The sequence below is a fragment of the Erinaceus europaeus genome, chromosome 9, assembly GCF_950295315.1.
Source record: "Erinaceus europaeus chromosome 9, mEriEur2.1, whole genome shotgun sequence".
Classification (NCBI taxonomy): Eukaryota; Metazoa; Chordata; class Mammalia; order Eulipotyphla; family Erinaceidae; genus Erinaceus; species Erinaceus europaeus.
In genome coordinates, this window is record NC_080170.1 from 66,609,942 (window position 1) to 66,622,571 (window position 12,630).

Below are 12,630 nucleotides of genomic sequence, written 5' to 3' on the forward strand. Positions count from 1 at the left end.
TGAAAGTCTCTTTGCATAACCACTGGATTATCTCTGCCACACCCTGCTTTATCTCTTGGTCAGGAGTCAGTGATTAAGCTAAGAAGCCTATTGATAGTTTAAAAGCCCTCAGGCTCCCATAGCCTACAGGGAAGAAAAACAAAGAGGCTTTTACACCACTGAGCTCCAACTCAGGGATTGAAAAAACTGTTAACTTCCACCACTGTAAACCCTTTAATTAAATTACTTAGACACAAGTCGATCCAGGCAATAGTGATCAATAATTTGAAAAGTACTGATAAAGGGAACTCATAACATAATATATAAAATGGTTAAAACAACAAGAAAAAATATTGGAGAATCAAACCAGGACAAGAGTCCAGCTAAAAGTCCTCCAGAGGGTGAAGCACAAAACAACGAGTTCAACATCCAAACATTAGCTAAGGAAATAATAACAGGAGTGAGTAAAGACTTTGAAAAAATTGTAATCAGAAATACAGGAACAACAAATGAGAATATGGAAGAAAATTCTAATTATCTTATGGTTATTAGAGAGCTGAAAGCTGAAATCGCTGAGCTAAGAAGGCAACTAGCTGAACAAGCTAAAACAGTATCAGAGCAGGGCAACAAAATAGATGAACTCCAGAAAGCAGTAGAGGGCAGAGAGAATAGAATCTATGAAGCTGAAGACAGAATTAGCAAGATTGAGGATGAATTAGAGACAACTAAAAAAGAAGTCAGAGATCTCAAAAAGAGATTAAGAGATGCTGAAAACAACAACAGAGTCCTATGGGATGACTTCAAAAGAAACAATATACTCATTATTGGCTTACCAGAGGAAGAAAGAGAAGGAGAGGAAGAAAGCATTCTCCAGGCCATAATAGCTGAAAATTTCTCTAGTCTAGACAACACCAAAGACATAAAGATTCAAGAAGCCCAGAGGGTCCCAAACAGAATTAACCCAGACCTAAAGACACCAAGACATGTCATACTTAGAATGGAAAGGAATAAGGATAAAGAAAGGATCCTCAAGGCTGCAAGAGAAAAACAAAGAGTCACCTACAAAGGAAAACCCATAAGATTAGCAGCAGATTTCTCCATACAAACACTACAGGCCAGAAGAGAATGGCAAGATATCTATCGAGTGCTCAATGAGAAAGGCCTTCAGCCAAGAATACTATATCCGGCTAGACTGTCATTCAGACTAGATGGAAGCATCAAAACCTTCTCAGACAAGCAACAGTTGAAGGAAGCAACCATCACCAAGCCTGCCCTGAAAGAAGTTCTGAAAGGTCTCCTATAAACAACCAGACCACCACAAATAGGACATATATCAAAATACTCTAAAACTCTACAAGAATGGCGTTAAAATATCTTCAATCTTTGATATCAATAAATGTCAATGGCCTGAAATCACCTATTAAAAGACACAGAGTAGGAAGATGGATCAGAAAACACAACCCAACAATATGTTGTCTACAGGAAACTCACCTAACGCAACAAGACAAACACAGACTTAAAGTGAAAGGATGGAAAACTATTATACAAGCCAATGGCCCACAAAAAAGGGCAGGAACAGCTATTCTCATATCTGACATGATAGACTTTAAAATAGATAAGATTAAAAAAGATAGGAATGGACACTACTTAATGCTCAGAGGATCAGTCAATCAAGAGGACTTACCAATTATTAATATCTATGCACCCAATGAGAAGCCATCTAAATACATCAAACTTTTACTGAAAGAGCTACAGCAATATATTAACAGTAACACAATCATAGTAGGGGACTTCAACACCCCACTCTCTCAACTTGACAGATCATCCAGGAAGAAAATCAGTAAAGACATAAGGGAGCTAAATGAAGAGATAGATAAACTAGAACTATTGGACATTTTCAGAGTCATTCATCCCAAGAAACTGGAATACACATTTTACTCAAATCCACATGGATCATTCTCAAGGATAGACCATATGTTAGGCCACAAAGACAGCATCAGCCAATTCAAGAGCATTGAAATCATCCCAAGCATCTTCTCAGACCACAGTGGAATTAAACTAACACTTAACAATCAACAAAAGATTAGTCCCAAAATGTGGAAGCTCAATAGTACACTTCTTAACAACTTCTGGGTCAAAAAGGAAATCAAGGAAGAAATCAAAATGTTTCGAGAGTTCAATGAAAATGAAGACACAAGCTATCAAAATATTTGGGACACAGCTAAAGCAGTCCTAAGAGGGAAGTTCATAGCTATACAAGCACACATTAGGAAACAAGAAAAGGCACAAATTAACAGCCTGATTGCACATCTCAAAGACCTAGAAGAACAACAACAAAGGAATCCTAAAGCAACCAGAAGGACAGAAATCACTAAAGTTAGGGCAGAAATAAATAACATTGAGAATAGGAAAACCATACAAAAGATCAATGAAAGTAAATGTTGGTTCTTCGAAAGAGTAAACAAAATCGATAAGCCTTTAGACAGACTCATAAAACAAAAAAGGTAGAAGACCCAAATAAATCAGATAGTAAATGAAAGAGGAGAAATCACAACAGACACTGCAGAAATTCAACATATTATGCGAGGCTTCTATGAACAACTATATGCCACCAAGCTAGAGAACCTGGAAGAAATGAATGATTTCCTAGATACCTACCAACTTCCAAAACTAAGTAAAGAGGAAGTGGATAACATGAACAGGCCCATCACAGCTAATGAAATTGAAACAGTTATCAAAAATCTTCCCAAAAATAAAAGTCCTGGACCAGATGGTTTTACAAATGAATTCTACAAAACTTTCAAAGAAGAACTAATACCTCTACTTTTAAAAGTCTTCCAGAAGATTGAAGACACTGGAATACTCCCTGCCAGCTTCTATGAAGCCAACATCACCCTGATACCAAAAGCAGACAGGGACACAACCAAAAAAGAAAACTACAGACCAATATCTCTGATGAACATAGATGCGAAAATATTGAACAAAATTCTAGCCAACCAGATACAGCAGTATATCAAAATGATTGTTCATCATGACCAAGTGAGGTTTATCCCAGGCATGCAAGGTTGGTTTAATATACGTAAATCAATCAATGTGATCCACCACATCAATAAAAGCAAGACCAAAAACCACATGGTCATATCAATAGATGCAGAGAAAGCCTTTGACAAAATACAACATCCCTTTATGATCAAAACACTACAAAAAATGGGAATAGATGGAAAATTCCTGAAGATAGTGGAGTCTATATATAGCAAACCTACAGCCAACATCATACTCAATGGTGAAAAACTGGAAGAATTTCCCCTCAGATCAGGTACTAGACAGGGCTGCCCACTATCACCATTACTATTCAACATAGTGTTGGAAGTTCTTGCCATAGCAATCAGGCAGGAGCATGGAATTAAAGGCATACAGATTGGAAGAGAAGAAGTCAAACTCTCCTTATTTGCAGATGACATGATGGTATACATGGAAAAACCTAAGGAATCCAGCAAGAAGCTTTTGGAAATCATCAGGCAATACAGTAATGTGTCAGGCTATAAAATTAATTTTCAAAAGTCAGTGGCATTCCTCTATGCAAACACTAAGTTAGAAGAAATTGAAATCCAGAAATCAGTTCCTTTTTCTATAGCAACAAAAACAATAAAATATCTAGGAGTAAACCTAACCAAAGAAGTGAAAGACTTGTATACTGAAAATTATGAGTCACTACTCAAAGAAACTGAAAAAGACACAAAGAAGTGGAAAGATATTCCATGTTCATGAGTTGGAAGAATTAACATCATCAAAATGAATATATTACCCAGAGCCATCTACAAATTTAATGCTATCCCCATCAAGATCCCAAGCACATTTTTTAGGAGAATAGAAAAAATGCTACAAATGTTTATCTGGAACCAGAAAAGACCTAGAATTGCCAAAACAATCTTGAGAAAAAAGAACAGAACCAGAGGCATCACACTCCCAGATCTCAAACTGTATTATAGGGCCATTGTCATCAAAACTGCTTGGTACTGGAACATGAACAGACACACTGACCAGTGGAATAGAATTGAGAGCCCAGAAATGAGGTCCCACACGTATGGACATCTAATCTTTGACAAAGGGGCCCAGACTATTACATGGGGAAAGCAGAGTCTCTTCAACAAATGGTGTTGGAAACAATGGGTTGAAACATGCAGAAGAATGAAACTGAATCACTGTATTTCACCAAATACAAAAGTAAATTCCAAGTGGATCAAGGACTTGGATGTTAGACCAGAAACTATCAGATACTTAGAGGAAAATATTGGAAGAACTTTTTTCCGCATAAATTTTAAAGACATTTTCAATGAAACAAATCCAATTACAAGGAAGACTAAGGCAAGTATAAACCTATGGGACTACATCAAATTAAAAAGCTTCTTCACAGCAAAAGAAACCACTACCCAAACCAAGAGACCCCTCACAGAATGGGAGAAGATCTTTACATGCCATACATCAGATAAGAGTTTAATAACCAACATATATAAAGAGGTTGCCAGACTCAACAACAAGACAACAAATAACCCCATCCAAAAATGGGGGGAGGACTTGGACAAAATATTCACCACAGAAGAGATCCAAAAGGCCGAGAAACACATGAAAAAATGCTCCAAGTCTCTGATTGTCAGAGAAATGCAAATAAAGACAACAATGAGATATCACTTCACTCCTGTGAGAATGTCATACATCAGAAAAGGTAACAGCAGCAAATGCTGGAGAAGGTGTGGGGTCAAAGGAACCTTCCTGCACTGCTGGTGGGAATGTCAATTGGTCCAACCTCTGTGGAGAACAGTCTGGAGAACTCTTAGAAGGCTAGAAATGGACCTACCCTATGACCCTGCAATTCCCCTCCTGGGGATATATCTTAAGGAACCCAACACACCCATCCAAAAAGATCTGTGTACATATATGTTCTTGGCAGCACAATTTGTAATAGCCAAAACCTGGAAACAAACCCAGGTGTCCAACAACAGATGAGTGGCTGAGCAAGTTGTGGTCTAGATACACAATGGAATACTACTCAGCTGTAAAAAATGGTGACTTCACCGTTTTCAGCCGATCTTGGATGGACCTTGAAAAAATCATGTTGAGTGAAATAAGTCAGAAACAGAAGGATGAATATGGGATGATCTCACTCTCAGGCCGAAGTTGAAAAACAAGATTAGAAAAGAAAACACAAGTCGAACCTGAAATGGAATTGGAGTATTACACCAAAGTAAAGGGTGAGGAGAATACAGGTCCATGAAAGATGATGAATGACATAGTTGGGGTTGTATTGTTAAATGGGAATCTGGGTAATGTTATGCATGTACAAACTATTGTATTTACTGTTGAATGTAAAACATTAATTCCCCAATAAAGAAATAAATTATTAAAAAAAAAAAGTGCGGGTAGATAGTATAATGGTTATGCAAAGAGACTCTCATGCCTAAATCCCAGGTTTAATCTCCTGAACAACCATAAGCTAGAGCTCAGTAGTGCTCTGGTTAAAAAAAAAAAAGGAGGAGGAGGAGGAAGAAAAGAGAGAAAAAGAAGAGGAGAAGGAGAAGGGGAAGGAGGAGGGATGGGATGGGATGGGATGGGATGGGACGGGACGGGACGGGACGGGACGGGACGGGACGGGACGGGAAGAAGGGGTGCACCTGGTTAAGTGCACAATTCACCATGTACAAGCACCAGAGCCCCCACTCCACACCTGCAGGGGAGAAGCTTCACATGCCCTGAAGCAAGTAGTGTAGGTGTCTTTCTGTCTCTCTCCCTCTCTATCTCACCCTCCTCTCTCAGTTTCTGTCTTATCAAATAAGAAAGAAAATAAAACGTGTGGGGAGGTTGCTCAGAGGTGGTATCACAAACACACAAGGTCCTCAGCAACTCATTCAAAAAAAAAAAAGAGGAGAGAAAGAAAGAAAGAAAGAAAGAAAGAAAGAAAGAAAGAAAGAAAAGAAAAGAAAAGAAAAGAAAGAAAAGTAAATAAAGAGGGGAAGGAAGGAAGGAAGGAAGGAAGAAAGGAAGGATGGTATGTCTGATATGTCAATAAATAACGATTTAGGGAAAAGGTAACACTTGGGATGGGAAGGTAGCTCAGTGGTAAAGCACATGCTTCATGTTTATGGTCCTGGGATCAATCCCCAGCAGCAAAAATAAAGGCAATACTTGTTGGTTCTATACTTTCTCAGCTTACGCACCCTGTCCATCGGTGTTGATTGAGACTTTGTCAGTGAACTAGTCATCAAACTCACAGAGCACTCACAACAGGGCTCTTAAGAGTTAAATGCCAAAGACAAGGAGATACCACTTCACTCCTGTGAGAATGTCATACATCAGAAAAAGTAGCAAAAACAAATGCTGGAGAGGCTGTGGGGACAAAGGAACCCTCCTGCTGGTAGGAATGTTAATTGGTCCAACTCCTATGGAGAGCAATCTGGAGAACTCTCAGAAGGCTAGAAGTGGACCTACCCTGCAATTCCTCTCCTGGGGGTATATCCTAAGGAACCCAACATACCCATCCAAAAAGATTTGTGTATACCTATGTTCATAGCAGCACAATTTGTAATAGCCAAAACCTGGAAGCAAGCCAGGTGTCCAACAACACATGATTGATGATTGGCTGAGCAAGTTGTGGTATATATATATACAATGGAATACTACTCAGCTTTTAAAAATGGTGATTTCACCATTTTCAGCCCATCTTGGATAGAGCTTGAAGAAATCATGTTAAGTGAGATAAGTCAGAAACAGAAGGATGAATATGGGATGATCTCACTCACAGGCAGAAGTTAAAAAAGAAGATCAGAAAACACCAAGAGAACTTGGACGGGAGTTAGTGTATTGCACCAAAGTAAAAGACTCTGGGGTGAGAAGGGGGGACAATTCAGGTTCTGGAACAGGATGGTAGATGATCTAGTGGGGGTTGTATTGTTATGTGGAAAACTAAGAAATGTTATGCATGTACAAACTACTGATTTACTATTGACTGTAAAACATTAATCCCCCAGTAAAAAATAAATAAATAAATCCAAAAAAAAAAGAGTCAGATGCAGAACAGACTCACTCTTTCACACCCAAACACTTGTGAAGGACGTCTGGCTAACAGACCCACAAACAATTCATGGGAATGTTGCAAGATTACAAAATGAATCAGTGGGACACAGTAACAACTGCTGGCATTAAGATGTCTATAATTCAAATTTTAAGTCTGTCTCTAGAAAGAAAAAAAAAAAAAGCCTCTTTGGGTTTTGAAATACAACTGCACCAAAGACAGTGGCCTTAGAAGGAAATTCCTGTGGTCCAGGAGGTGGCGCAGTGGCTAAGGCACCAGAATCTCAAGCATGAGGTCCTGAGTTCGATCCCCAGCAGCACATGTACCAGAGTGATGGCTGGTTCTTTCTCTCCTTCTATCTTTCTCATGAATAAATGAATTCTTTAAAAAAAAAAGAAAGGAAATTCCCTGTAAGTCATCTGTTCTGAATGAGCCCTGTGGACAACCTAGAACAACTATACATATACTCCACATGACAAGCTTCAAGCTTGTCTGTCTGTCTATTTGTTTGTTTGTTTTTGCTTGCTTGCTATTTTATAGATGAAGACTGAAGGCAGAGAGTGAGAGACCACAGCACTAAAGCTCCTTCAATGTGGTGGGGGCCAGGTTTGAACCTACGTCTTGTACATGACAAAGCAGTGCACTATCTAGGTGAGCTTTTTTACTGATCGTACTTTGCCTTCAGTTCACAGTGACATCTCAGCCCTTAAACCATACCTCCAAACCATATGACACGGTTTCCAGATCACCTCCCGTCCTAGCCAGGTACTCTGGATTTTCTCAAGACTAGATCCTCAAACTTAGTAAATAGAAAGATATTTAATGATTGTGACATACTGCTGACCTATATTTATTATTTTATAAGTAAATCATACACTTAATTGTTTTATCAGAGCACTGCTCAGCTCTGGTTTATGGTAGTGCTGGAGACTGAACCTGGTTCAAAGTTTGGTGCCTCAGGCATGGAAGTCTTTATTTTATTTTATTATTTTTTTAATTAGGGCTGGCAAGATAGCTCACCTAGGAGGATGTCTGTTCTGCTACACACATGATTCAAGTATGAGCTCCTGGTACAAACACATGGGAGCAGTATGACATTGGGGAAAAGCTTCATTGCTACGGTGTCACTCCCTTTCTCTGCCTCTCATCCTGTCTGAAAAAGGTAGCCCAGAGCAGTGAAGTCCCAGTGATAACCAAAGAAATTTTTATTAGTCTTTACTTTTTTTACATCTAAAATATTTCAGAATGAGTATTATAAATATTTTAACACATTATATAAAAACCTTTTTTTTTTCTATTATTGTTGCCACAAGAATTGTCACTTGGGCTTGATGCCTGCACAATAATTCTATGACTCCTAGCCATTTTCTCTTTCTTTCTTTTTCCCTTACTTTCCTTCTTCTTTCTTATAGTGACAGAGAAAATAGAGAAGAAGATAGAGGGGCAGGGGTAGATAGCATCCCTGATTTAAAAGTCCCAGGTTTAATACCTTACACCACCATAAGCCAGAGTTGAGCAGTGCTCCAGTAAAAAATTAAAAAATAAATAACTTTAAAGAAAGAGAGAGGAGGAGAAGAATAGAAGAAAAGAGACACATGCAGCACTGCTCCACTGTGAAGCACCCCACCTCCCTGCAAGTAGGAACCAGGGGCTTGAACTCTAGTCCCTCATGTGTTAATGTGTGCATTCTACCAGATACACCAGCGCCTGGTCTATGAATATTTTCCTCTTTTTTTTTTTTTTTTTTTGCCTCCAGGATCATCACTGGGGCTCGATGCCTGCACTATGAATCCACTGCTCCTAGAAACCATTTTTCCCATTTTTGTTGCCCTTGTTGTTGCGCTTGTTGTAGTTGTTATTGATGTCATTATTATTGTTGTCACTGTTATTGTTGTTGTTGGATAAGACAGAGAGAAATCAAAAGAGGGGAAGAAAGAGAGGAGAGAAAGCAGACACCTGCAAACCTGCTTCACTGCTTGTGAAGCGACCCCCTTGCAGGTGGGAAGCCAGGGGCTCGAACCAGGATCCTTAAGCCAGCCCTTGCGCTTTGCGCTATGTGCACTTAACCCACTGCACTACTGCCTAGCTCCCTCTGAATATTTTCTTTTGTTGTTGTTGGGTTTTTTGTTGTTGTTGTTGTTGTTGCTATTGTTGTTGTAATTGATGTTGTTGTTAGATAGGATAGAGAGAAATGGAGAGAGGAGGGGAAGACAGAGAGGGGCACAGAAAGATAGACACCTACTGACCTGCTTCACCACCTGTGAAGTGACACCCCTGCAGGTGGGGAGCCCCAGCTTGAACCGGGATCCTTACACCGGTCCTAGAGCTTTGTGTCACATGTGCTTAACCCACTGCGCTACCACCTGACTCCCGAATATTTTCTATAGTTAGCTCCACTTGGGAATATTACAGGAGAAACACTCAAATTCATCATTTAAAGAGTATTAAAAGAAGCAGCCCAGGAGGTAGAACAATGGACAAAGTGCTGAACACTTAAGCATAAGGGCCTGAGTTCAATCCCTAGTATTATATGTGCCAGAATGATACTCTGGTTCTTTCTCTCCACCCCCCCCCTTCTCATGTTCTAATAAGTAAATCAATCTTTTAAATAAAGAGTATTAAAAGAAAATTTTGGGGCCAGGTGATTGCACACATACTTGAATATACATGTTACCATGCACAAGGACCTGGGTACAAGTCCTTGGTCCCCACCTGCGGGGAGGAAGCTTCACAAGTGGTAATGCAGTGCTGCAGATGTCTGTCTCACAGAGACTCCTCATCTTCCCTTCTTTCTCAATTTTTGACCAATTTAAAAAAAAAACTAAATATAAAAAAAAGAAAAAATTATGGGATAATTCTTATATGATAAGAAAGCACATCCTCTATTATTGTCTATATTTTTTTTTCTCATGCATTGTCTGTCTACTTATCATGGAAATTTTCCCAGGTGCCAGTAGGAGTGAAAGATAAAACAGTCAGCTTTCAAAGTGATTAACATTCTGCCAGTCATGTTCCCTCTAGGGTGTCCAGTAGCTCTCCACAGGGTATTCTGAAGCCCCTTACCTCACCTCCTCATTCCATCTCTATCGCAGCACACACTACATACTAGCACCTTTTCTGCTCACCCTTTTCTAGCCCTCAAAACAGACTAACATAACAGCCAAGACTAGCTCTAACTAACCGTGCTTATTCCCACACAACACTGATTCTCCTCTCTCGCTCCTGGCACTCACTTCTGTCAATCCTGGTTCAATAAGTGGGGGCTCACTGTGGAATTTTGATGTTCATATATATATATGACTGAAAATAAAGAGAAATTGAAAGAGAAGAGGAAAATAGAAAGGAAGAGAGAAAGAGACACTCACAGCACTGCTCCATTGCTTGTGAAGCTTTCCCTGTGCTAGTGGGGCCCGAGGACTTGAACCTAAGTGTTTGCACACTGTAACATATGTACTCTGCTAGGTATACCACTTCCCAGCCCCAATATTCTCCTTTCATTAGGCAACAGACCTTTAGAACATCAGAATTACTTTTACAACTAAATAGACTACTTTCTTAAGAGACAGACCAGACAACCCTGTGTAGTTCATGTAAGATTTCGAAAGTATGGGCAGGGATAGATAGCAAAATGGTTATTCAAGGAGACTCTCATGTCTGAGGCTCCGAAGTCCCAGGTTCAATCCCCCACATCACCACAAACCAGAGGGGAGTAAGAGAAAAAGAAAAAAGGAAAAAAAAAAGATTTCAGAAATACTATCAATAAACACCTAGAGAAAAGGCAGCATAAAAACAGGCAACACCCATTTCATCTTAAAGAAAGCATCTAGGGTTTCCCAATCACAGTTTTAGAGAACTGGCTATTCATTTGTTAGGCTTTAATTTCCACTGAACTTCAGGCTCATGAAGTCTAGATGCCTTTTAACACTAGAGGCCTTTTAACACAGAACATGAACTAGTCTGAATGGCTTTTAGAGAAAGTGTGGGGGGGGTGGCGGTGCTGGGGGTGGTGGCACACCGGTTAAGCACACATAGTACGAAGCACAAGGACCCACTCAAGGATCCCGGTTCAAGCCCCCAGCTTCCCATCTACAGGGAGGGTTGCTTCACAAGTGGTAAAGCAGGTCTGCAGGATCTTTCTCTTTTACCTCTCTCTTCCCCTCCCATCTCAATTTCTCCTGGCTCCCATCTACAGGGAGGGTCACTTTACAAGCAGTGAAGCAAGTCTGTAGGTGTCTATCTTTCTCTTTCCCTATCTTCCCCTCCCCTCTCAATTTCTCTCTGTCCTATCCAAAAAAGTAAAAATAAATAAATAAATAAAATTTTTTTAAAAAGCCACAGGAGCAATAGATTCATAGTGCAGGCATCGTGCCCCAGTGATAATCCTGGAGGCAATAAATAAATAAATAAATAAGGCAAGAGTGAAGAGTGTGGCCTGGGAGGTGGCGCAGTGCATAAAGCATTGGCCTCTCAAGCATGAGGTTCCAAGTTCAATCTCTAGCAGTACATGTACCAGAGTGATGTCTGGGTCTTTCTCTCTCTCCATCTATCTTCTTCATGAATAAATAAAATCTTTAAAAGAAAAAAAGATAATGCAAGAGCTAGCTGCTTGAGTGCTGGAAGTGGCTTTAGAGGATGACAGCTGTTAGGAAACACCCTGTGATTTATAAATTTAAAAAAGTCCTACAACAAGTTTGAAAATCTGAAGGCCTAGACATCTGGGAAAGGACCAAGTAACCTTTGAGAGAATTCCTAAGGCTGCAAGTCATCATTCTCCAGCAGCAAAAACCCTTCAGATAGTGGAAAGACAAGCTAAATATAAACTCTAAGGAAAAAGCAGCCCAAGGACTCTTATCTGAGAAGTCACTAAACACACTTCCATTAAAAAACAAAAGTGGACCCTTCAGATAGTGTCATAGGGTGGGTGAGGTAGGGGAGGAGGGAGGAGTGAGTGCTCTTAGAGAAGTCAAAGGAGAGAAAGACAAACTGACTTAACTCTTCTTCAAACTGCTCCAGGCTTCTTAAAACCTTTCCACTTAAAAAGTCTAATAGAGGAAATTTTGTCCTAGTTCTCTTTCTTCCAGTCTTTCTTCCTTTCTATCTTTCTTCCTTTATTTCTCTTTTTCTCTTTCTACCTCTCTTTCCTCTTTCCTTCTTTCTTTCAAGTGTATTTATTTGCCACTGGAGAGGTGGCTCAGTAGTAGAGTACAGGACTTACCTGTACACAGTCCTGAGTATGATGCCCAGCACTGTAAATGCTAGAGTATTCCTCTGGTTCTCTCATTCTCTCCCTCACCCGTGAAATAAGTAAACAAATCCTTTTAAGGTGATGGGGTGGGAGTAGAGCACTGGAGTCTGGTATGACTTACATGTACACCACTCACGCATAAATAGGTGTAAAACTATACCCCTGAAATCTTGTAATTTTGTAAACCACTGTTAAGTCATTAGTGGTAACAATTAGAAAAGAAAAAAAGATTTTTTTTTTTTTGAGAGAGAGAGAGAGAATCCAGAGCACTGTTTTGACATGGGTGAGGCCAGGAATGAAACCCAGATCCTTACAAGTTCAGTGCTCTCCCTGCTGAGCC

At 39.7% G+C, this 12,630-nt stretch overlaps 1 protein-coding gene across 4 annotated transcripts in view; it reads right to left on the bottom strand.

The window, feature by feature from the left end:
* The window catches only part of ATF6 (activating transcription factor 6), a 113,777-nt gene that overhangs the window by 48,366 nt on the left and 52,781 nt on the right, over positions 1-12,630 (bottom strand). The window lies entirely within an intron of this gene.